This window comes from Desmodus rotundus, chromosome 13 (genome assembly GCF_022682495.2).
Source record: "Desmodus rotundus isolate HL8 chromosome 13, HLdesRot8A.1, whole genome shotgun sequence".
Classification (NCBI taxonomy): domain Eukaryota; kingdom Metazoa; phylum Chordata; class Mammalia; order Chiroptera; family Phyllostomidae; genus Desmodus; species Desmodus rotundus.
In genome coordinates, this window is record NC_071399.1 from 67,725,696 (window position 1) to 67,752,485 (window position 26,790).

At 35.4% G+C, this 26,790-nt stretch overlaps 1 pseudogene; it reads left to right on the plus strand.

Annotated features, from left to right (window-relative positions):
* LOC112310371 (phosphatidylinositol-3-phosphate phosphatase MTMR7 pseudogene) overlaps nucleotides 1–26,402 on the plus strand; it is a 100,664-nt pseudogene extending 74,262 nt beyond the window's left edge.
* Nucleotides 26,403–26,790: the final 388 nt, after the last annotated feature.

Below are 26,790 nucleotides of genomic sequence, written 5' to 3' on the forward strand. Positions count from 1 at the left end.
ATATTATAGAATAGTGTTTGTTATATTATGAATCCTGTCACTTTAAAATACACTTGAATCTTAAATATGTATATGCTAGATTATGATATTTTATAGTTTTTAAATGATATTTAAAACAGGTATTTGCATTATAAAAGTGGGTTATATGACTGGACAAAGAAGGAAGAAGTAAAGATATTGAAAAAGAGAAACATTGTTATTTGTTTATATGACAATTTATTTGGGCAACTTAATCAATTAAATGTCATTAGAAATAAAAAGGCATGTTCAATTATAGCTATCTTGTGAGCGTTTCCATGGGGTGTTTGAAATTAGGCATGATCCCTCCACTCAAATATCTTACTTCATAGCAGTTTTCGTATTTTATTATATTCCTCCCAAGTTATCTTTGTCTTTCAATTCTATACCTTCAGCAGAAGGTCTTGTATATAAAATAACCATTCCTCAGTATATTGCCAGTACACATGCATGTTTGCATATATGTATGAATAGATACACAAACATACGCATGTGTGTTCGTGTGTGTTTGCATGTGCATATATGTGTGCACACATGCACACACACAAACACTTGTTTCCTCTGGGAAAACTGCAGAACATGACTTAGCATTTTCTGAAAACTTGCAGCTTTACTGAAGCAACTTGGAACTGGGTATTTTTTATGTTATTGGTGGGCCTTAGCACATTTACTTGCCTATAATATATATCCTCAGATTTGTTACATAAAGGAATAAAAGCTTGGGTTTTATAGAGTCCAAATGTTTTTGTTACACAAATTGATGCCTACCAGTTGAAATTGGCTTTTGAAGAATAGAAATTTTCCCCTAAATTTGATCAAAATACACCATTCTTCTGAGTTTTATATAAGACTATATACACACATACACACACTTATATATACAATTATATATTACATATGCTATTACATATTATATATTATTTATATGAATGTGTATACAATTATATATACATATAAATAAATTTAGCTATTATGTATATAATGTAATATTCTCATCATTTAAAAAGAAAGTTGCTATTGAATTATGTATGTTACATGTGATGATTACTAGTATTTCCTCTGTGTTCTCCATTATAATTTTTATAGCCTTCATTATTTCATCTCATTAGTCTTTCTTGGATGTCAATATATTCAATATAATTGTGAACTTTTCAAGCCTGACCTTCTTGATTCACTTCTGGAGGCTATGAAGAGATATTACCTCCTGAATCCTTCTAAAATGTGAAATAATGGATTGAAAGTACATTGATGAAAAAACAGTTAACCTTTTGGTTTTGAAAGGGCTGCTGCATTTATGTCAGAGGAGCTCATTAACATGTTTCTGTAAATTTACTAAGGACAAATGTAAACATCTGTTTTTATAGGTTGTTTCAAAGCTGTAATCAAGAATACTTCAAAAACTGGTCTAACACTTGTCTTTCCAATTTCAAAAACTTAATGAATCATTTCTTTTATTAAGAATGACCAGCAATCAGTATCTGTTCTTAGTTTGTAACGTATAGATTATGTGTCTGTATCAAGACAGTCTAAATAGGAACATAATATTTCTGTACTATCATAAAATATTGAAAATAAACTTTCTTTCAGAACATATTTTAGTGATATATATCATTATATATGATGTATATATACGTATGTGTGCCTGTGTATGTGTATCTCGTAAGTGGACTCTCAAATCTATAATGAAACTGCATATATGTTTGAGAAACATTTTCAGTTATTTCATGTAATATAAGTGCAAAATATTTCATTTTAACAAGTAATCACTTAATAACTTTATTAATTTTTATGTTCATTTAGTATATTATACATTGGCATTTTAAAAGTGATTTAATTGAAGATATCCTCCTCTTGTGGAACAATATATAGTAAATATTTCTCACTCTTTCTCTTTGTTCTCAGTCCCTTTTATATCGTTTCATCTTATACCAACCTCTTCCTTCATCTAACATTTCAATGTTCAAACTTCTAACAAAAAATCCAGCATTTTCAGATGTCAAAGTTAAAAAGAGTTTTGGAGATAGTTAAATGTAAATCCTCATTCAAAATATGAAAAGGTATCATTGGATCTTTCTGACCAATGGCATATAGGCTGGAATAATATACAGCTTCCACACCTGGACTGTAAAAAACCTCCCTCAGTTATTCCCATCCCTTCCTCCCAGGTGACTTGGTATGCCCGTGTTGAAAATGATGCTGTTACCCAGTGGAAGAATCCAATTGACAGGAGGGATCAGAGCCCCTTGCTAATAATGTGGAGCAGAGATATGAGAGCATAATAAGATTAATATGTTAAATCCCTACTCTTGAGAATTTATGTATTATGGTACTTGGTCTTATTTACCCTAAACCACTTTAGGAAAATGATTTCTTGTAGCTCACTTAAGAGGTGATCTGTTCTCTTGGATGGGAGGAAATGGAGTCAGTTTCTTCCTTACTGTTTATAGAACAACTCCTTCCTTCCCCTTTATATGTGATATTGTTTATTCAACAAATATTCCTGTATCTATCAAACACTTTAACAAAGAGCCCCCTTTTGAATCCAGACATCTTTAATCCAAAGGTCACTGTTACGTATTCACTGCCACGATTTTCCCTTGCCTCATTCTTACTCGTTCTAAAGTCAAACTAAAGTCAAATTTTTCCCCCAAAAGTTTCACTATCCATATAATTGGTCTAAACCTGATTTTCTGTACCCTCTCACTTTCTTCCAGTGATAAAAAAAGGATAAAATATCATTTTGTTGCTTTCTCTGAACCACTGTCTGTCATATACCGGTAATAGTGTCTTTTCTCATTCACAAACGTTCCCCGTGTGTCCCAGCAAAGCCCACATCTGTAAAATGTTGTATACACTACATGCTCTGTTTCACTTCCAGTCTGCTGCTACCCAGTTGGCCTTCTTGTTCTTCGAACAGCTTTGATAGCTAAATGACCAAATATTTCACTTTCTACAAATCTTTGCTCAAATGCCACCTTCTCAATTAGTTCTACCTTGACTACCCTAATGAAAGTTGTACCATCAACAATAAGAAATTCTCCTGATCTTCCTTATCCTTTGTATATTTTAAATCTTTTCTGCAGAATGTATTGCCGACTATGCACCATATAATGTACTTGTGCAACTGACATTTCTGTCTGACCATAATTTTTGTTTGTTTGTTTGTTTGTTTGTTTACATTCCCCAACCTGATGGTTACTGAGCCAAGGTCTCAGGATACAGAATGAGAGAAATAAAAAGGCAATAATTATTCCTTAGAGAGGAAGGATCAACAACCAGTGAGTACACAAAAGCAAATTCAGAAGTCACAGTTCAAATATCTAATTCTTACTAATGGTTTTGCCTGCTAAAACATGAGTTTGGAAGAGAAATGACAACATGAAATTTACCTTCCCCTCTCTCTCTGGTAAAAATTCTCACTCTTTTCTAGCTTCTGTCAGTTTTCCCAGGATCCTTGTCTTCAGGTTCCAGAGCAAATTGTGTGTCCCAGTAGACTTCTACAGAAACTTTTGTGAAAGAAAAATAGTTTTTCTCCTACGTTATGAGTGTTTGGCTGACACCTCTTTTTCTCTGAGTCACCTCGTAAATGGATAAGCTTATCTAGGTTAAAAGTTCTCTGCTGTGGCCATCATAATTCATAATTGTTTTTGGCAAAGTTAACCTGCTTGTTTAGCCTTTAAAAATTTATGTACCCCAGGCCTCACACTGGACCCAGTCCAATGGAAGTTAGACCCAATTTGGCCGAGACCCAGGTCAATTTTTAACTCAGACCCAGCTTGACCCCAAAATCTGTCCTGGTTTTTAGTTGAACCCAGCCAGGAAAAAGAAACGCTTAAAAAATCCAAAAACTCATTAACGCAACAGCTGTGGCGCTAGGATCCCAGAGGGACTCCACCACCACCTCATGAGCAGTGAGAAAGCAGGGCTCCACGGGAAACTAGTCTGGTTCCTCGTGGCTTCTGGGGGTGTCTGGGGTCTACTTCAGTTCTGTCTTGTGACACCAGAACTATTAAAAGGTAATCAGAGGCTTATTAAAAATGTCGAGAGTTTATTAAGCAAAAGTGGATCTGAATTGGGCAGATCCCAATCTAGCAGGTAGAAAAGAGCTCTGTAGAGCTGTATGGAATGAAAGCCTTTTATGAGTAGAAGGGAACAGGAACAAAACAAGGAAGTTATACTAGGCAAACATAAAAGGTGGGTTAGTGACAACCTGGCCTGTTACTTTCCTTTGGGGAATGGCAGGAGTTTGTCAGGCAGGCTACCTACCTAGTCGGACCAGGAGATTCCTGACTGACTGATGTAGCTACTGTTTCTGGAGAGCTGAACTGTAATTAAGTTAAATCTCAGTTCAGTGACATGGGGCTCAGCATAATCAACACCATTTTGGGCCTGTTGTCATGTTTTAACCATATAATGTTGTTACATTTCCATTATATTGCATCTCCAAAGGACAGAACATAGAAGTAGGAAAAATGTTGAGCTAATACATTCTTTTTGTTTGGTTAAAAGAAAACACATGCTTACATTCAGGTTGTTTCAATGAGAGTGAAAATCAGAATTTTTTAAATTCTTGGTTCCTCAAAATCATACAATTATACTTTATACATCAAGGTCCATTAGCTAAACATTCCATACATTACCTGGGTCTCTGCATTTACAAAAAAAAGTCTAATAATAAAGATGTAAGAAATATTTTAAAAATCTCAATTTAAGTGTATGTATATATCAGTGTATGCATGGACCTATATTTATACACAAATATTAACATATATGTGCACGCATTATCATTATTTTGCTGAAAATCATTTATTTGAATGGTAAAATCTGAGTAGTTCTTAAAGATCTTGAGGTAGACACTGAGATAGTCATTTGGAGACAGTTTTAAAATGGCAGTAACATTGGATAGTTCAATTTACATGTACCTTATTTAGACAGTGAATTTTTTCTTTAAATGGAATCACATTTAAAATATCACATGTACTCTGAGGATGAAGTTCATGAGGGGTCAATATCATTGAATGGGGAATAATTCCAAAGTCTAATATACATAAAAGAATTAATGTGTGGGGACTTTAGTCAGAACACTAAACATAATTTGAATGTAAATTTGTATAACATAACTGACTTCATAATGTATGTGGAGTTAGACAGCAAAAATAGTTTCTAAAACCATCTTACAGAGAGATCAAATGGGTCAGCATTAGAGCTACGTCACAGAATACTATGGGGAACTTACTTCCGTTCACTTTCAAACGTGTTCAGGGGTCAGTGTTGGAGCAGAGGGAAGCTTCATTTTAACATCACATTGCACTAACATGGAACCAAATGTGTCCTTTGGTGCAAAGACAATAAAGCTGTAAATTAAAGAAACCCATTAGGGACTACTTAACATTTGAAGCTAAAGGAATGATAGGATAATATCTTGTTTAATTTATTTTTAAAATATGATAGTTAATGTGATCCATCCAACAACAGACCACTAAGCAGAAACAAAGACCAAGACGTTTTGCTTCAGTCCAGTGTTCTTTCCATTGCAGCATGCTCCCCGTATATGTGAGATGCTGTACCAGCGCCTGCTGAACTTAGATAGATGTAGAGAGGAATTCCAAACATGAGAACATTCAGAATTTGTGATTTGCTCATTTTTATTGGTCAAATCCAATAATGATAAAAGTGTTAGTTAAATTATTTTTATTTTATCCTTCCATTCCTTAATATTTACTTAAACAACTACCAGGCTTAATCATCAGTTGATAAAATATGATGTATATTACTATATTTGAATATTTTTTATTTTAGGAATATATCATATTATTCCATACCACTTTCAAAGTTTTTTTTTTTTATCATAGATATTTATCCGCATTAGGTGCTAATAATGCTATTAGGCAAATTAGAAATCTCTGTTTTCTTAAAACTTGGCAATAAGACACATTCAGAGTTCTATAATAGAAATAACCTGGCTCAGCAAAGTAAGCATATGTAAAGCATATACATGGCAATATAATATCATTTTCTACTTAAAGTCAAAATGAAGGATACAGACAATAGTGTTACAAGAAAGAAGAAAGGTAGCAGCGACCAGGGAAGAGTTTGTGGGTGGAATAGTATGAGTTATGTACAGAGTATTAAGAGACTGATTTGATTTCTTAAAGGGGTGCTTTTATTGAAGCAAGTGGCACACTTATTAATGGCATGGGCTTCCATTATCTGATTAAATGTTTGACTTTACTGACCTGTTACTTTACCTTTGAGACTTCGTTTCCTACCTGGCTAGCACAATTTTCCATGTGAAGTGGGAGGTCAATGCAAATCAGAACACTTCACAAGGTTATATAAAATACTAGCTAATCTTGAAAACTTTGTTTATTTATAGAAATGTGTTTTTCTCTTGCTTTTACTTCTTTTCTTAAAGAAAACAGTGCTAGAGTTTTTCGGGGGGGGGGTTGGTTGTTTTTCTTTGTTGTTGTTTTTTTTTTTAAAGCTGGATGCAGCAAGTAAAATGCACGAGTGCTTGTTTTATTTTAGGTTTGGATTAGATGAGAAAAACAGATAGGGCATTCAGAATGCCCTTCCTCACCTTGCAATGAATCTGACTCATAGGCAATTTATAGCAACACATACAGTTTTAGAAGTTGCTGCAGTAATAGTCAGCAGTCAAACTATTATAATTTAAACTAAGATGCCCCTAGAGAACACATTTTACAAGAAAGCTAAAATTTATTGAAAAACAATATGAGTTAGGTTTTTCATTCATTCTATTTCTATTCCTGAGAAAATCAGAGGCAATGACACTTGTTAAATTGGCATCCTGCTTGCTGCTTTTGCTGTGCAACTTAAACATTCATATTTAACAACCTAACACAAGGTCAGAATTATACTGCTTTTTTGTCCATCTTACCAAGGCATAATATATCCTTGGACATGTCCAAGTATTTCAATACTTTACATCCTCCATTAAATATAAAAATGTCCTTTTGGTCCTTTTAGATATTTTTAGAAATATCTAATATAAACTACAAAAAGGTGTAACATTATGTAAAAATAAGGCTGTGACTTACTGGTGATACGTATGATCCAGTGTACCTGGAAAAACAATACAAAATGACGAGATAATATAATAAAAAGAGGCAATAGGATTTACCCCCAAGAATTCCTTTGTTGTAAATTAAAAGGGAAACACTTTTTACTGTATTCACTAAGAAAATACTTTTTTATGGTAAGTATTAGCTTTATAATTAAACAGACATATCATCATTGAAATTGAACAAAGGATAAAAACAAACACAATTAACAACATGTTTAATATTTCTGTTTTGATGTTTCTGCCATTATATGGGTTTAAATATAATCATCCTAGATTGTCTCACAGACTCAGTTTAAACCTTTATTCCAGAATCATTATTACTAGCATGTAAACAGTTATTACTAGTATCTACACAGATGAGAAGAATGATGTTATATAGTCATACTTTTATGGGATATATTTTAAGAAGTATTCAATATTTCTTTGACTTGCAGCTTTAATCACTAGTTTCTGTAAACATGTCATGTCATCTTTGACAAGTAACACTGCCATTACAAAAATGAAACAGAATTAGCAGATAAGGAAAATTCAGATCTCTAAGGAGATATATCTGTACATTCACCTTCATTTGTTTGAGATTATAGAGGTACTTTCTTATTTTTATTCCCATAATGATAAACACAAACATTTTACAACTCTTAACAAATCTGAAGAGTTAGGAAAGACAATAAGAGGTTATTGGTGTTGTAAGAGTTGGAGCCTTAGGTATTGACCAGGGTGGAGCAACCCATGTAGTTGCGTTGTGACGCTGTGTGTGGGGGAGGGGTCTGAGAGGGAACAATGCTGCTTGCTCAGCTCTTCTTGCCCTGCTGTCAGTCATTTCCTCCACTACCCACAAGCAAATTGGGACCTACTGGCACTTCTTCCAGGATTGGTGGGCCCGCGTATGTTCTAGGACCCTGTGCTTCTCTCCAGATGAACTCTCCTGTGAAGCTGGAAGTTTCTCCTCCCAATACAACCTCTACAGATTTTTACAGCCAGAGGTTTGAGGCTTTAGTTTCCCCAGCTGGAACCCTGGGTTGTGTGGTCCGTCTTGTTCCCCAGTTGTTGCTCCTGGTTTATCTGCAAGCAAATGTGGGACCACCTGCTCCACTGGGTCTGCTGTCTTGCCACATGTCCTCTCTGCCCCAGCTGCCCATTTCTGCCCCTCCTACCAGTCTGGGTGATGTTTCTTCTTTAACTCTTTGGTTGTCAGACTTCTATACAGTTCAATTTTCTGGCAGTTCTGCTTGTTGTTGTTTTTAAATTTGTGCTTGTCCTTCTTTTGGTTGTTCAGGGAAACAAAGTGTATCTACCTATGACTCAAATATAATAGGTTCACCGAGACAAAGAATATGACCCAAAGGAAAAAACAGATCAAAACTCCACTAAAAGAACTAAGCGACAAGGAGATAGACAACCTATCAGATGCAGAGTTCAAAACACTGTTAATCAGGATGCTCACAGAAATGATTGAATATGGATGAAAAATAGAGGAAGAAGTGAAGGCTATGCAAAGTGAAAAAAAATGCAGGGGACCAACAGTGAAGTGAAGGAAACTGGTACTCAAATCAACAATTTGGAGCAGAAGGAAGAAATAAACATTCAACCAAAAAAAAAGAAAAAGAAACAAGAATTCAAAAAAATGAGGAGAGGCTTAGGAACCTCCCAGACAACTTTAAATGTTCCAACATCTGAATCATAGCTGTACCAGAATGAGATGAGGAAGAGCAAGCAATTGAAAACTTATTTGAAAAAAGTAATGAAGAAGAACCTCCCCCATCTGGTGAAGGAAATGGACTCCCACTAAGTCAAGGACACTCAGAGAGTCCCAAAGAAATTGGACCCAAGGAGGAACACACCAAGACACATCATAATTAAATTACCCAAGATTAAAGGTAAGGAAAGAATCTTAAAAGCAGCAAGAGAAAAGGAGACAGTTCCTATAAAGGAGTTCCCATAAGGCTATCAGCTGACTTCTCAAAAGAAACCTTGTATGAAGAAGAGGCAGGAAAGAAGTATTCCAAGTCATGACAGGTAAGGACCTACATCCAAGATTACTCTACCCAGGAAAGCTATCATTTAGAATGGAAGGCAGATAAAGTGCTTCTCAGATAAGGTCAAGTTAAAGGAGTTCATCATCATCATCCCCTAAGTATATGAAATATTAAAGGGACTTATCTAAGATAAAGAAAATGATCAAAAGTATGAACAGTAATGACAACAAACTCATAACTATCAACAACTGAACCTGAAAAAAAAACCCAAAACAAAACAAACTAAGCAAACAACTAGAACAGAAACAGAATCACAGAAATGGAGATCACATGGAGAGTTACCAGCAGGGAGGGGAAAGAGGAGAATGGAGGAAAAAGCACAGGGAATAAGGAGCATAATTGTTAGGTTCAGGATAGATAGGGAAAGGTTAAGAATAATATAGGAAATGGAGAAGTCAAAGAACTTATATGTACAATCCATGGACATGAACTAAAGGCAGAGAATGCTGGAGGGATGGGGGTGCAGGACAGAGAGGTATAAAGGGGAGAAAAAATGGGACAACCATAATAGCATAATCAATAAAATATACTTTAAAAAAGAGATTTTTTTAAACCTGCTGTTATTACCCAGGTACAAAGTTTTGTAAGGCAATTTTAAACATTTTTTCTTTCACATAATTTTTATATGACTTATATATTTGTTATTCAATTATATATGCAATCATTTATCTCTAGTTTTACCTATAAGACTACAACATAAGCACTTATTAAGATTATTGGTTAACAGCCACATATTAACACTTTGAGTAAAAGTACCAATATTCATTATTTTGTCATTGAACACAAAATTAGTTTCCAAACTTTTAGATATGGTAAACAATAGTTTTACCAACTTGTTTGTTTATGAGATTTGTTTTGTTTTGTTCTTTATTTCACATTAAGATTTTAGGGTTTTTCAATCCTAAATCTTGTTGTAATTTTTAAATGACAAATGCAATGCAATTTTAGATCATTGATTAAGTTTTCTGAAAAAGGACTTGTCCAGATGGACTGTGGTGGAAAAAGGTGGGTTGGATGGAGGAGGGCAAAGAGGGAAAATATTGGGATGACTGTAATTAAGTGAACAAGAATAAAACACTAATAAAAAGAAGTTCTCTAAATATATACTACAACTGTTCTTTGATGAGCTTGTATAGGCACTAAATCATTGAAGATGGCAAGTATTATTCTTCAAAAATATTCACTAATTTGCTTCAATTTGTCCTCCTTTAATTATTGATTAGAATAAACATTTTCCATATTTGTCATATTTTATACCCTCTTTTATACTTAAAATCTTTTGTTAAGTAACATATCATATTTTAAAAGATGATAGGGAAAACAAATAAAATTAAGCATAAGATGTATTACATTTTTAAACCAGGTATTCAAGGTTTATTATAATAAGTTGGCTTCCAGTGAATGATGAGTCTTTTCTGCCAGGATATCAAGTGGTTGATAAGTAGCCAGGTAGATCTAGGTGAAAACAGATGTCACAAAATTGAAATATGGAATTATTATTATATATGCATTTGCCCTCTTATTTTTAGTAATAATTTTGAACTTGGTTTGGACAAGCATCACCTTAGCCAATTCACTTAAAGAGCAGCTTGAAATTTATCTCTGGTGAAATTGAGTGTTGAGTATTTTTCAAAACTTGCAGGGAATTTCAAAATACAGTCAGGATTGAGAATCTATCATTTAAGCTATGGATTTTCCATTAGTTAAAATTTCACTTTCACAATGTAATAATTGTATTATTGTCTATTTTTTATATACTACAATAAATGATAATGTAATTACTGTAACTGACTAGTATTGAAAATATACACAGTGAACTGATTTGCACTGGGATTATAAATTTCAATGTATTGGCATAAATGAATGAAGAAAATGATGATTTTGAACAAATGGACAAAGAGAAAGTGTGCAAGTTATTGTGTAGCTAGTAATTAAATTTAATGGTAAGCCATTTTATTTCTATTTTTGTGTTGTCTTTTATGACAACTGATTATCAAATAGTGAATAAAACCACCAATATTTTCATGTGATTTGCAAAGCATGGAGGCCCAATTAGTAACCCATGTTATTATAGCAAATAAAACCCATGTTATTATAGTTGTTATTATAGCAAATTGTGCTGATTTAGGTTTGTATTTTTTAATCTATTTGAATATGATTTTTAAGAATCTGAACAGACATCAAAAAAAGTTGAATGAATTATAATGAAATAAGGAATATAATATTATTACTGAGAAAATTTTTAAAGTAGTATGAAGTTAATTATATTATTCAGATTATATTATTGGAAGAAAGAAAATGAGCCTGAGTGATGGTAGACATTGCATATTAATGGTGTGAAATATTTAAGAGAATGTTCTATCACTTACTCCTATAGTATATAAATTTATTTATACTTATGAAAAGGCTTTTTTCACTTTGTAATGAACATTTTTCATAAAGATGACATACAAATGGTCTGCAGATTAGAGAAATATTCTGAAAAACTTCTTTTTTCTTGTTTATCATTAAAAATTCATGTTACAGAACTATAGATACATATTTTTAATTAATAATACTCTATAAACCACAATGCTTACTTTAAAAGATACACTGAAAGTAAAATTATGGTGGAGTAGCCCTGGATGGTGTTGCTCAGTGGATTGAGCACCAGCCTGTGAACCAAACGATCTCAGGTTGGATTCCCAGTCAGGGCATATGCCTGGGTTGTGGGCCAGGTCCCCAGTAGGGGGTGTGCAAGAGGCAACCACACGTTGATGTTTCCCTCTCTTTCTCCATACCTTCTTCTGTGTCTAAAAATAAATAAATATATTTTTTAAATGATGCTTGGAGTAAATAGGCCATTGCTGAAACTGGAGAAGTTGGCTTTCATGCTGCCTGTCACTACTGGAACCAATAAGTAGAGACTGGGATTCAATCTTTATGGGTGCTTTATTCAGATGGCCAGTGATCTGAAAAGACAGAGGGTTACATACCCTAACAGAGAATCTTACATTTCCGTTCAAGTCAGCCTTGTCATAAGGAGGAAAAAGTGTAGGTAAAGGGATTTGGAATTCCAGGGGAAATAAAAAGTATAGGTGAGGGATTTCGAATTCAAGAAAGAGGTTAATCAGATAAGAGCTGCAGTCCAGCAATTTCTCTAACATCCTTTCATTCACTGATGGTTGATTTTCTATCTGGGTCCTGTTGTCCTGTGTCCTGGGTGACTTTCTTTATCTGTATTCTTGGCAGCAGGATGTCTCTTCCTGGAACACAAAGGCTCACATACCATCTTGATTGCTTATGGTCTCTTCTGGAGCTCAAAGGCTGACTTGCTTTTGGTCTCCTGGAGTCAGGGTAGGCCATGCCTTCAGTTCTCAAACAATAGTTTTTGTTGTTGTTGTTGTTGTTGTTGTTGTTTTACATGCACTAACTACTAGGCTTATTAACTATTACCTAAAACTAAAATGTTCCAACTCTTGAGCTCCCCTATCATTACTACTTAAATAAAATATTTTGCAACTGTAGGTCAATCCAAACATTATTTATTCAGACCACACCATTGACATTCAATTGTGCGTCTCTTTCCTTTACTTCAGTGTTGGAGGAAAAAGTGAACAATGAAAATTAAATTAAATTATATCCACTTTTCAAATGCTCTGAGAAGTGGAAATAAACTATAAAACAGATATTTCCTACTCCGTTATGTTGTCTGTCATTGTTTTCTTTAATATTCGCTTTTATAATGGAATACAAAGAGATTCTATTTTCAACACAATCACCTAATAAAGTTAACATGTTCACCCAAGTGTGGCATCTTTATCTGTCTTCCCCTTGGCTTCATGGGGTATTCATAACCTTTTGAACTTACTAAGATTGAAGTTTCAGTTCTTGCCTCACAGATTCAGAAACTTGATTTAGTCAGAAAACCAAGAGATCGGATTCACTTAGCAGTGGTAGACAGACTAGACTAGAGAGAACGGGAGGCTGATGAAAGAAATCTGGATTCCAGTGTTTTATTTCTGCAATGAGAAATATTTTTACTGTGTACCAAAATGTTTGTATCAGTGTAACCGTCACTTTCTCTCTCAGTGCATAATCCACGGGAGAGAATTAAATAAAATATGAATAAAAGAAATAAACATTTTTCACAATCCAATTAATAGATGAAAACATAGTGATAATTATTCTACATAAAATTTAAATATTATAATATCAGGTCTCAAATTTTGTATTCCTTTTATTTAACAATAATACATATATCCAGCGGTAACATATAAGAAATCCTGTCTTCATTAGATCCTAGTCAGATTTATATATTCTCAAATTTGACGGTTGAAAATTATATTTTATTTTTATTACAACATGTATAATAGTGAGGGTCCAAAATATTAATGTGTTAATTAGCTTTTTAACTTTGTGAGAATATTTATTAAAGTTTCAGTGATCTATGATTTTTCTGATTTGAATAATGCTAGAATAAACTTCAGTTCTGAGAATTTTTGAAGGAACAGTGACAGATGACTATTATACCTCAAACAGCCCTGAACGACAGACCGTATAGGAGGAAAGGGCGTATAGAGAGAACTGAAATCACACAGTTGAAAAGGAAGACAGAGAGTTCAGTAGTTAATGGGGGACTGTGGAAAAATCAGATTGATTTTACAGTATGTACATACTTTTTTGAAATGCCTCAGTAATTTACATTAAAGATTGTAGTTATAACAATGCATTACGTTACTCAGGCTGCCGTCACATTGTGCCCTCGCATGACCTTTCTTCTATGCACCTGTGCTCCTGGTGTGTCCTTCTCTTCTTATAAGGACACTCACTGATTCTATGGCATTAGGGCCCCGCGTTTATGACCTCATTTAACATGAATTACCTCTTGCAAAGACCTATCTCAAAATACAGTCACCCTGGGCTTAGGCCTATAACATATGGATTTGGGTGAGGGGACATAATTCAGTCCATACCTTTTGGTAAGTATTTGGGAGTTATTTCTATACTTCCTTTGACATATCTATGCTAACACTGGCCAGAGTGGGCTCTAGAAAATTTGAGTTGCTTTATGAATTGGCTAAGGATGGTATTACCTCAAACTGAATCTATATGCATCATAAAAAAACACAATAAGAAAAAACAAAGTAATAACACAAAGCCTTATAACATTGAGAACTAACTCTTGATCGTTAAGTAGTTGGACTTATTTTGTAAGGAAATTAATATTAACCTTTGGTGTTCTGATAATCTGTGGAGGGAAATCGCAGACACTCCTCTGGGTTAATACATACAGACTTAAGGTATTAGTGAGAGAATTTGACCTCACTAAAACTGTATGAATAATCTAGATGGAGGATTTTAAAGAAATTTCTCATGAGTTTTTAAACTAGAGATAGCCATTAAGCTCATTAATATACAACAGCTGAGCAATCTGACTATTTTACTTATGGCAGAAATAGCATGTGGAATATCAAAGTGAAAGGGTTCACAGCTGTTGCCCACTTACACTATCTGTGGCCAAATTTACCAGTGACTGTGTTGCCACCATAAACAAGATATAAAAACTAAAATGGAACTACTAGTTGAGGACTCCTGTTCCAAAGAGCTCAAAAGGCATATATGGAAAGCATTTAGCAGGAAAGGAGGGGTTTAAAACATATTTAAATGAATAAAGCTCCCAAGGCCATGGAAAGGAAGCTGGATTCTTACCAACATCAGAACACTTAGGAAGATCCCTCTCACCTTTGGTCCCTAATAATTTGATAAGAATTTCATACACCCTTGAAGATCATGATCCTGAATAGTCTGTCTTATGTGTGGCCATAGAAATATAGTTAGAGGCTCAGAGCCTAGTGCCTGTGGCCTGGCCTCCTAAGATACAATGTGTGAAACAGTTCCCCTCCAACAGTCTGCAAGCAACCCTTGTATAAACATAGTCAAACAACAATTTTTCAAAATCAAATGCTACGAAGGGCATTTTTCATAAAGGACTTTTGAAACAAGGAAACACAAATATCAGGAAAACATTTTGGAAATGAGTTTGGTTGACATTAAGGCAAGAAAAAATGAGGGTTGATTAAGCAAGAACAAAGTACAAATGAATATCTTTGTCGATTGCTCAGCTGCAATTTGAACATGCTGCTAAAATGGTACAGCAGTGACAATTTTTAAAAGACCAAGAAATGACGGAGTGTAGGTAAAAATTTGGAGGATATGACATTAGGAATTATTCACTGAGTCACAGCATCCAAGATCTGTATTTTGATTCGGGTTCCTATGACAGGTCTAGAAAATCCACATGGCAAGTTGCATGTATACCCTTTTTTATAAGTCTAGTACGTGAATTATTTCCTTACAAAAGTCGAAGGAACATTTGTATATATATTCGGGCTAGGGGAATATTGTACTAGACTATCATATTTGGCAGATTATATTTTGAGTAATTATATTACAGCAAGTTAGTAGAAATTTTCTTAAAAGCTTAGGGAGGGAAAAGAATATCTTAAAATTTCCAGAAACCTGATCAGCCAACTGAATTTACATGCTAGACAAGCTAATTTTGTAGAAGGTGAAAAAGTATTTTACACAGCTGCTCTGAGGGGAAAAAAAGAAAAAGAGAAAACATGACAAGAGATCAGCTGATGGAATCAAGACCACTTAGGAGCCAGAAATGAGGGAATCAGAGGCCATGCACAGATTTCTTAGTCTGCACTCAGTCTGAACTCCCAGTAGGCAGTTTTCCCTGAATAAGACACAGAACTACATGTTATGGTCTCAGTTTTGTGTTTGAGTACATTTTTCACACTGCTTCATATCACGTACTGCCTATGTACTAAGTAGAAATTCAGAGAGTGGAGTCAGAACAATTAGCAATTTGTTTTTTCTATGACTTCTCTACATTTCCTAACATCATTATTTCTGAAGGAAAAACAAAGCAAACGGAAGACAATCAGAGCAAATCAGGTGACATGGCACTCAGAGACACACAGATAGTAAATAAAAAGTAGTTCTGCATTAATCAGACAAGGAAGCACTAGTGTTAACCATTAGCACCATGCTGTACACCAGAGCCCTGGAAACCATTCATCTCATAACTGGAAGTTTGTACCCTTTGACCAACATGCTTTAACGTTCTCGTCATAAAAACAAAATGGTAATTACGTGAGGTAAAAGATGTGTTAACTAAACTTATGGTGACAACCATTTTGCAATATATAAGTGTATCAAATCATCACATTTGATACCTTAAACTTACATAATCCCATGTCAATTATATCTCAATAAACCTGGAAAGAATAAAACAAAAAACAAACATAAACATTTGTATATAGTATTTTTAAATGTGGGATTATAATTTACATATGTGACCATTTACTTTTAGTTTTAACTTCAAATGAAGGTAATTTCTTTTGATTAATAAATGATATGTAAGTAAAAATAAAGGAAAAATAAAATTATTCCTTTGTTGATTGGAAGGGACCAAAAGTAAACAGTGCAGCCCACTTCTTGGATAGATGCCAGTGCCATTACAGGGAAATGTTACAGGGAGACAAAAGCATTAAAATATTTGTGATCCATCCTTCTTACAACTTCTAAGAGTGAGAGTAGTTTCTTTTCTGGTAGACCACTTAGAATTCACTAAACAAGCTATCGGTGGAACAGACTGCATGTTATTCTTGAGAAAAGTAAGAGATAAATAGGGGTGAAAAAAGATACATTGTGAAACTGGAACATATACAGAAGAGAGAAAAGGAAGTTGAGTAACTTTTAGGAAAAGTACAACAGTGAAGAGAGATATGTGTAAAGAAGAGGTTAAGGACTTTCATTTTCTAATATTTTATTGTTATTCTATTACAGTCGTCCCCATTTTTCCTCCTTTGCCCTCCTCCACCAGCCCACCCCCAGCTCCCACAGTCATTCCCCACCCTGTTGTCCATGTCCGTGGGTCATTCAAACATGTTCCTTGACTAGCCCCTTCCCCTTCTTTCCACTTTATCCCCCTCCCCACTCCCTTTGGTCACTGTCAGTCTGTTCCTTGTTCCCATACCTCTGGTTCTATTTTGCTAGTTTGTTATTTTTATTCATTAGGTTCCTCTTATAGGTGAGGTCATATGATATTTGTCTTTCACTGCCAGCTTATTTCACTTAACATAATATTCTCCAGTTGCATCCATCCATGCTGTCTCAAAAGATAGGAGCTCCTTCTTTCTTTCTGCTGCATAGTATTCCATTGAGTAAATATACTGCAGTTTTTTGATCCACTCATGGGCACTTAAGCTTCTTCCAGCACTTGGCTATTTTATACAAGATCGGGCATATTCAGGTGGTATGGATGTAGACTGGCACTTGGCTATTTTAGATAATATTGCTGTGAAAATAAGGGTGCATAAGTTCTTTTGAATTAGTATTTCAGTATTCTTAGGGTATAATCCCAGGAGTGAAATTACTGGGTCAAAAAGCAGTTCCACTTTTAGTTTCTTGAGGAAATTCCATACTGCTTTCCACAGTTGTTGCTCCAAAATAGATCAAGAACTCATATGACTCAACACCAGGAAGACAAACAATCCAATTTAAAAATGGGCAAAGGACCTGAATAGGCACTTCTCCAAGGAGTACATACAGATGGCTCATAGACATATGAAAGGATGCTCAACATCACTAATCATCAGAGAGATGCAAATTAAAACCACAATGAGATATCACCCCACACCTGTCAGAATGGCCACCATTAATAAAACAACAAACAAGTGTTAGTGAGAATGTGGAGAAAAGGGAACCCTAGTACACTGTTGATGGGAAAAGGACCTTTTTTTAAATGCCTTATTCATCTCCTGGAAGAAATCTATATTTAACCACTGCATTACTTTTCAAATGCTTAACGTTGAATTAACACTTCTTTTAAATGTTACACAATGCTGGAAATGGCATTAAGATGGCTCTTGTACATTTGTATTGTGCATGTGTAAAATAAAATGTGTAGAAACAAATGACAAGCAAAAGACAGAAAGAGATGAAACAGTAGCTAAGAGAGGGTGGCAGCTGGACATGGAGAGTAGCTGATTCACTTTATTAAATGGAAAGTTATCCTGCATGATAGAATTTTCTCTGTTCAGAGTAGCCATGGGTGCTAAAGCTTTGGTAGCTCTTCTCTTTCCTCCATGGCAAAATTTCTGCTGCTCTCCCTGGACATTTAAAACCACGATGTATGCCTGCTTCACTTCTCTATAGTATATGTCCTAATACAATGTCTTCTCCTAAATTGTTCTGTATCTCATGAAAACTGAAAAGAGCTTAATGGAAAGAATAGTTATTTCACTTCATGTTGAAGTAGAATTTTGAATTTTTCAGTCAAGCAAGGATATACTACTTTTGAAATATAGAATGAGACAAAATTTGTTAAGTTGTTCATGCAGAAAATAATATAATAATGAATGAATAACAATACAAGAATAAATTCTGTGCTTTGTATAGTCACAACTGTAAATCTACGTTTGTCCCACATTGCATGACACTGTAATATGTTGTTTTCCAAAAGTGTAGAATATTTCAAAGCAAGTTTAATCCAATTTAACCTTATTATTGTGGATGTTAATGTTTCTTATTGATTGCTCATTGTGCTGAATATTTCTATGAAAAACTGTTTGTTAGGTTGTTATAAAATATGCCATTTTATTCCTTTTAAGGCTTTTCCCACTATATAAGATTGTAGAGGTAATTGTACAGTGGAGACATACACAGTCAGTTCCAAAGACAGAGGAAATTCCGAATGATCAGATCAAATCCTTTTCTTTATTCTTTTAATACAAAGAGAAGATACATGACATCTCTGCATGATCTGAACTTCAGAACTCAATTAAAATAACAGTTTTACTTTATATTATGAGAAGACTAATATTTAGTTTTTGAGTCACTTAGTATTGTTAACCAAAGCAGATGTTCGCACTGTAATAACAGAAAGCATTTTATCTGAGCAAAAAAAATTGCAATCTGAAGATGCGTTTTCAGGTTGCAACCCAAAATGAGCTCTGGAAAGAACAAGGAAAAGGAAAGGTTTATAAATGCAAAAACCACAGAATGCAGTTCTTTCATGCAAATGCAGTCTTGCTAGCTAGGTTTACAAGGGTTGATTACTTCCAACATGCAAATGAGGGAGGCAAAAACTACAAGAGAGGAAGTCCGTAAGTGTCCATGCAGCAGTTCCAAGATATTTATGGCTCAGCCTTGAGCTGACCTTAGCAACAGGTTTAGCAACTTAATAAAGCAGCTTGGAGACTGCAGGACAAGATGTGCGTAGGCCCCATTTCACTGATAGCCTCCTGATTCTATATTAAATGACTCCCTTAGAAATGCTTATTCCATTTCATTGTCTCAGTTATGAGTAATAATATTTTAATTGTAAATAATTTGAATGTGATTGACATATGTGCAATAAGGTGTGATATTTTAGATCAGAATCTATTCTGATACCCAGCATTTAAAACATACTAATTATGAATGAAATAAAATATTAAAATGCTTCATATATTTCCATTCAGCTAACAAGTTAGTACCTTATTAACAAATAACTAGACTTCTCGGTGCCAATCTAACATGAACTGATTGGCATTTAAGGGATATATTAAAACTAAAGGTAATCCCAAACCAAACAGTCAAGTTCAAAATGTATTTTAGAAAATTTATGATATACACACCTTTTCTTTATATGCTTATAAGTAGAATTCACCTACCTTTTCCTATACTTCTACCTCATAGCTTTTGTTATATTTCCCTCACTGTATTCATCCACAGCTCAGTGTTGTTTTTTTCTAGTCCTGCAAGTGTGCATCCATGGAATCTTTAACCTTTCTTCATCTCCAATTTTCTCCCTAATACCCAGCACTTTTGCCTCTAATGAAAATATGAATATTCTTAAGAGACTGACTGCTTATATTCAAGCTGTGCAGCATTAAAGATACTTGTTCACTCTGCTCCATATGCCATCCAGATGGCTGAGGTTGTTGTATTCTACACAACCACTGGAATGAATACCTTACCAAGGGTGAGAGCAAACATGAGTGAGAGATGCAGAAGGGACCAACTGTACAGTTACACATAGTAGCTGAATTGGTATAACAAAGGTGGGGGACACACAAGAATTTTACATGATTTTGAAATAACTACAGTGACCTAGAAAGAAACTGCAACACACTAGTGATGAAACAAACCAACAAATGAGAAATTCAGGAGCAAGAAATACAAAATCTTTTAGGCTGTTGATGTCAGCAACACATTTCTGACCCAGGGAAAAACAAAACACCTTTGCACGGGGTAGTATGCCTGGAATGGACAGTTCCCTTCATTAAGACTTCAATGCTGCTTAAATTATTTAATTTAATTCAACTTTCCTGGGTGAAAAATTGTACGTATACAGGAAAAAAGTATCTTGTTGCTTGAAGGTCAAAGTGGAAAAGAAAACAAGGAAAGGTATATCGATTACTAATAAATTCATGGGTTTGTACAAAGTTCATTAATGGAAATTTTCATAATTTGTTTTAGGAGATCTACTGAGTGAAAATTATTGCACATGGGACATGAAGTCAACATTTTAACTCCTTTTGCTACAAGTTAATGAGATAAAGCTAACACAAAGCACAGAATTTTCCCTTTTAAGTTCTTCCTTATGTATGGGCTGATACAGGTTTCCATTGTGGACTACCAGCATCTTACTTAAATTCTTACTTGGATTCAACGTAATCAAATGAGTACTTATGTAGAATTAATGATCTATCCTCAATTCCAATAGCTGTCAATTTACGGATTATTACACAACAAAAAAGATATTATAGAATCACTCCCTTTATAGGCCGCATGGCTATATTTAGCCGTTTTGCATAGAACACCAGTGTCGGCATTTGACAAACAGACACAAGGCACATTTCAATACGAAACAATATATTAAAGACAAATTAGCTGTAAGTAGCTCTGACAGATGCAAAGTGCTTCATGCACTTTGCTCTGTGATGTTTGACATATGTTGTCAATTAAAACTTGCTTAAGAAATATTTAGTGATACAGATATGTCACAGTTAGGGTTTGTGGAAATAGTTTTTTGCATATATGTATCTTGTTTTAATTTTGTATATTTAAGTTTAAAAAGAACAATATTTACTTGTTCAATTTGTGCTTTAATTATCTTCTTTAAAAGATGCATTTTTTGTATTTATTTTCTATAGGTGGTAACTAATTTTCATGACTGACTATGCATGAAATATTTCACATAAGTTAAGAAGGTGTTTATTTCTATTTTTTTAATTGTTAATAACTAGCTTAATTTTAGAGCCTAATTATTTACTGAAAGTAGATATTTTGTGCTGTTATTTGAAAAGTAGTGTTGAGATACACTCACATATATATGTATGCATTTACCATTGCAAGAAAGGGTGTTGAATAAATACTGACATAGAAAGAATTAACACCAATTTTGATATAGAGTCGTACAAAAATATTTCAACCTTAACCCAAAGGCCACGAAACCAACTGTGGATGACTCATCCCATGCATAGTCATTGTTAAGCTTTGGCAACACCATTCGCAAGGAGATAATTTACTGGCAGGGACAGCATATCTCCAACAGACCAATGGTGGTAGAATTGGGTATTCTAGTATAATCCTAGATTGAAAGTGGTTCTGGAAAACATGATAATTAATTGGTCTTCAGATAATTTTATTAATTCAGTTTATTGTGAGATGCAATAGATTTAGCCGTGATCTTAAATACAAAGAGACAAACAAACAAATTATGGGACACAATAAAGGAGACATGATCTCCCAATACCCTCAGCTTTCTTCAAAGAGCAAACTGATGGTACTGCATGCCCCGACAGAACAGCAAGTCAGAGAGTCATCTGGATTTATTTCCACATTCATTCATTAATTCATCAATGGATGTGTTGAGGGCCCATAGCCGTGCAAAAGCTTTTGCTGAGTACTCTGCATACGTTGGGAAGTGTTCCTGCCCATGCACTTGTCAACCAGCTCTATTATATTAAATAAGCCTGTGTATCTAACAACATGACATAACTGAGGAGATTTCCCAGAAAAAAATACAGCTCTTATGAAGCAGCCCAGCTTCTCTATCTGTTTATAAGCAGGGACTAGTATTGACATTTTACTATAAGGGAATCACATGGAGTATCGATTAGTGTTGGTGAGCAGACACTCAAAACAATTACAGATCACTGGTGCCCATGCTTGAAGTCACCTAATTTTTAGAACTGTTTATGTTATAGGCAAGAAAAGAAGGAAGGAAAGAGAAGGCGGGAAGGAGGGATTGAGAGAGAAGAGTGGGTGAGCACTACTCATTTTGATAAGAACAATGAAACATTTTGACTGTTTTTGTTATTTTTCTTACCACTTTTGAAAACCTTGGTTAAGTAAAGTCTATATATATTATAAATAGTATTTTCTTTTCAACAAGTTACAATTAATATGTTTCTGAATTTTCACATAAACTTTTGCTATTTGGTGAACTGCTATTATTTTAATCATTTTAACATGTTTTCTTTTCCTAATACAATACATGTCTCTGTTCCCTTTGAACCTCCTTTGTTCCTTATCCAATTGTAAATGGACAATTTTCAAAGCACATTTTAACTCAAAACTAATATTTTAAGAATTGTAGGTTTATATATTCATAAATTCCTTTTGTATCATTTGCTTATTTTAACCACATATTTCAATTTTGAAAGATCAACACATGACTTTGGAAAAAATATCCTCTGTTTACCCAGAGCTTATGCACAGGATAAGCTTATATTGATTTCTTCCTTTCACACTTTTATTGACACAGCTTATGTTTCCAATCAGATGTAATCTCAAGTAGCAAGTATGAGTTTGTTCATATTTTTATTTTAGTGAAACTGACAAAGCAAATCTGTAAATATTTAGTTATTGTTTGCTATTATCCATACCTTCTTTTAGATTATGATACAGATGTCTTTATATTAAAACTTCAGTGAAATTGCCATAAAGGCACATGGGTAGTAATCAAATACCAAAGGTCAAGCATTACTATGTAGTTTCTCTACATATGGAAAATGAATTTAATGACTGGTAACACCACTCATTTCGAATGTGCGTGTGTGTTGCCACATTAGAAATACTTTGTCTAGTCTTTTCCCCACCAGTTTTATTATGAGCTTAGCTCTGTACCCAAATCTAGTGGCAAAAATTTCTTCAGAAGCAAAGCTGCCAGTTCAGTGCATTGAACTTGTCTTATTTTATTGAAAAATCGAAATCACATTGTTTTTTCACTTGCCACTCTGGATGTCTAACAAAAAGTGAGCGTTTATAGCAGCAGGGAAGTGGCTGAGCAGGCAGTGACAGCGGAGGGTGAAGAAATGGATTCCCCGTGTAAGATCTGGAGCTGTCAACGAATGCTGCCAGGCTACGCTCTCGTAATAAGCACACCATTTCAAACCTTTGGCAAGGTTTTCCCTCACCTTCTCCGTCTTTGTTTAATCTCATGGCGCTTCCTACAGCTTGCTCTGGCTGCAGCATTGTGCAGTTCAGTTGACTGCTTCTAACTGAAAATACTGGAGATATTGCTGTCCTATCTATCATAGAAATTCAAATGATCCTTCCCACCCCAGGGACCTCACATGGACACTCCCTCAGGGTCCAATGCTTATCCCCTTTAGATGTGAACCATAATGTTTAAGACATAGAAAAATATTGTACAATATATACCCTTCAGCTGACAGAACCTGAATGAATTTTTGTGTAACATTTCATTTCTTTTATTTCTGTTCATGCTAGTAAACTAATTTTGAGAATACTGTCTTTCCAGCTAACTCTCTCCAGTTCTTGAAACCTAAGAATACCATAGATCTTTGTGTGTGTTTTTCCAGAAACAGATCATGAGAGAAGGATTTGTGAGCAAGAACTTATTTAGAATGTATGCCAATCACTGGCAAAGTGTAAGGAAATAAGACAATCCTGCAGGGGTGTCCAACCCGCTGCTCACAGGCCTCAGGTGGCCTGGGATGGAGATGAATGTGGCCCAACACAAAAAGGTTGGACACCCCTGAAGGAAGGTAGCAAATAAAATGTGAGTTTGAAATCCAGCTTTCAGCAGTTGGAACTAACTCTGCAGAGAAACCTAGGACAATGGAATAGAAAGCATGTTCCAGAGTTAACACACTTATAAAGGAGGGAATTGAGGGTATTTGCAAAATGTATCCAGCAGGATTTGAATGAGGTGCCCCTCCCACTGCACTGTGCTCGTGGGTAGATATGTGAGCCCCAGTCACTGCCGCAACCTTGCAGACATGGGCCTGCCATGGAGACCTCGGTAAGCCCAAGGGGGGAAATGCCACCTTTGTAGATAGAATGTCTGCTGAAAAAGCAGCCCTAGGTGCTTGTATTTTATGGATGCTCATGTCATATTTGTGGAAAATGCACCTGACACAAGGAAAGAAACATGGATTCTTCACAGCCAGATTTCCACCATCGAAAAACAGGCAACAACTGCTAATGGATGCCATCTGCCTATGCATAGCAAGAACGTTCAGCTGGCACAACTCACCATACCACAGGAGAGAGACTGCCATGATGGGTACATCTCTCTGATATGCTTTGTGAGGTCAAATATGAGGAGTAATGCTGCCTTTAATTCAACAACAATCTGGATAAAGAAGAAAGAGAACAAGACTGGGTACTGATCAATCTCAGTGAAGAATACAAGTGCATGGGCCTCCTTAATGATTATTGGCAGCTCAGTGATGCAAATAGAGATTGCAGAGTTTGTGAGTCTTACCCTACCAAACTGTACATTCTCAGATTGGCCACCACGTACATCATAGCCAAGAGTTCCAGATTCCGGAGTAGGTGGCGATTTCCTGCACTTTCTTACAATTGTACTATAAAAATAACCTCGCCTCCACCTGCCAGAGCAGCCAGACCCTGTCCAGCCTCAGTGCCCTGTGCTTGGAAGACTAGCAGATGCTCCAGACCATCAGGAAAGCCAATTCAGGAAGCAACTTCATTTAAGTCGTTGACATTCAGCCTAAGCTTAATGCCATGGCAAACCATGCTTCTGGGAAAGGCTGTGAGAATGAAGACAATTATTCCAACATCAAGTTCCAGTTTATCTGGATAGAAAACACCTGCAGAAAATTCTGGAAGTGTGTGAACTTCAGTCTCCCTCCACGAGTGACTTTCTGTGGGGACTGGAGAGTTTTGGCTGGTTAAGGCACATTAAAGGCCTTCGAGGATGCAGGCACCTTCATTGCCAAGGCATTTGCAGAGGCAGAATCAGGTGAACTTGTTCACTGTTTCGATGGTTGGGGCAGGACTTCACAGGTGTGCTTGGTGGCCAGCTTCCTGATGGATCCACATGACTGGACTCTAAATGGCTTCGTTGTATTAATTGAAAAGGACTGGAATTCCTTTGGTCATAAGTTTAATCACGGATATGGCAATCTAGATGTGATTCAAAAAAATCTCTCCAGTTATTGACCAGTTTATCGAGTGTGTCTGGCAGTTAATGGAATAATTTCCCTGTGTGTTTGAGTTCAATGAGCAGTTTCTGATTAACATTCAACATCACATTTATTCCTGACAGTTTGGAAACTTTCTATGTAACAGCAAAAAGGAAAGATGAGAATTCACAATTCAAGAAAGAACATACTCTTTATGGGCTCACCTGCAGAAGAATCAAGCGACCACATGGATCCTCCCTTTAGAGATACTCACAGTCAGACCCAAGGAAACCTTTGCCTCCACACAGCACCATGCAACTTCATGTATTCAATACAAGCGTTGGAGTGGAATGTATAACCACATGGAGAAGGGATTGCAGCCCTTGCGGTCAGTCACAGATTATTTCACTGAGGTGAAGCAGCTGGAGGAAGAATCAGGGGCCATAGAAGAAAGGCTGGAAAAAATCCAAAAAGCCCAGTTAAATCGCACTGAAGTGAAGAGTAAACCAAGGGAACCCATCAAACACTCAGGGTTTTCTACCTCAGAGAGCAGCACAGCCAACACTCCCCAGAACTATGAAATCATTTCCAAACAGGAGCCCACAAGGGGATGCGGATTCTGCTCTGACTCAACCCAGGACAACTTGAAAGGCTCAGATCCAGATCTGAGCCGACAGTGATCAGCAGGCCCAGATGGAGGACTTGAGCTGTCAGTCTCCGAGCAGTGGAGAGCATATACCCAGTGAAGACAGGGGCCAACACCAGCATTCTGCTGGAGCCCCGTTTCACCTGAAGCTTCCCTCAAGGGTTCCCACATAAAGGACATGCAAGAAACACTTTCTAAAAATACGTAAACAGTGAAACTTAAGATAAAAAAAATAACAGGAAATGGTATATGTCATCGAGAATTATAAAACATAGCAAGGAAAAGGATAAAATATAACTTAGTTTACTTAGATGTTGAAAAACAGGAAATAGTCATTTCTTTTATCCAATAAATATTAAGGAAATTATCCCATTTCAGAGATCATTCTAGACTATAAATGTTTTATTCACTGCAGAGCAATTCCTCTACCATCACCTGAGGTTATCACTACAAACGTTCCTTGTCATGGCATGCATCTGCTCAGCCCAGAAAGTGCCCTGACCCCTTTCCTGTATTCCTATCATCATCTACAATCTCCCTCTTATTTTGCTACCTGATGCA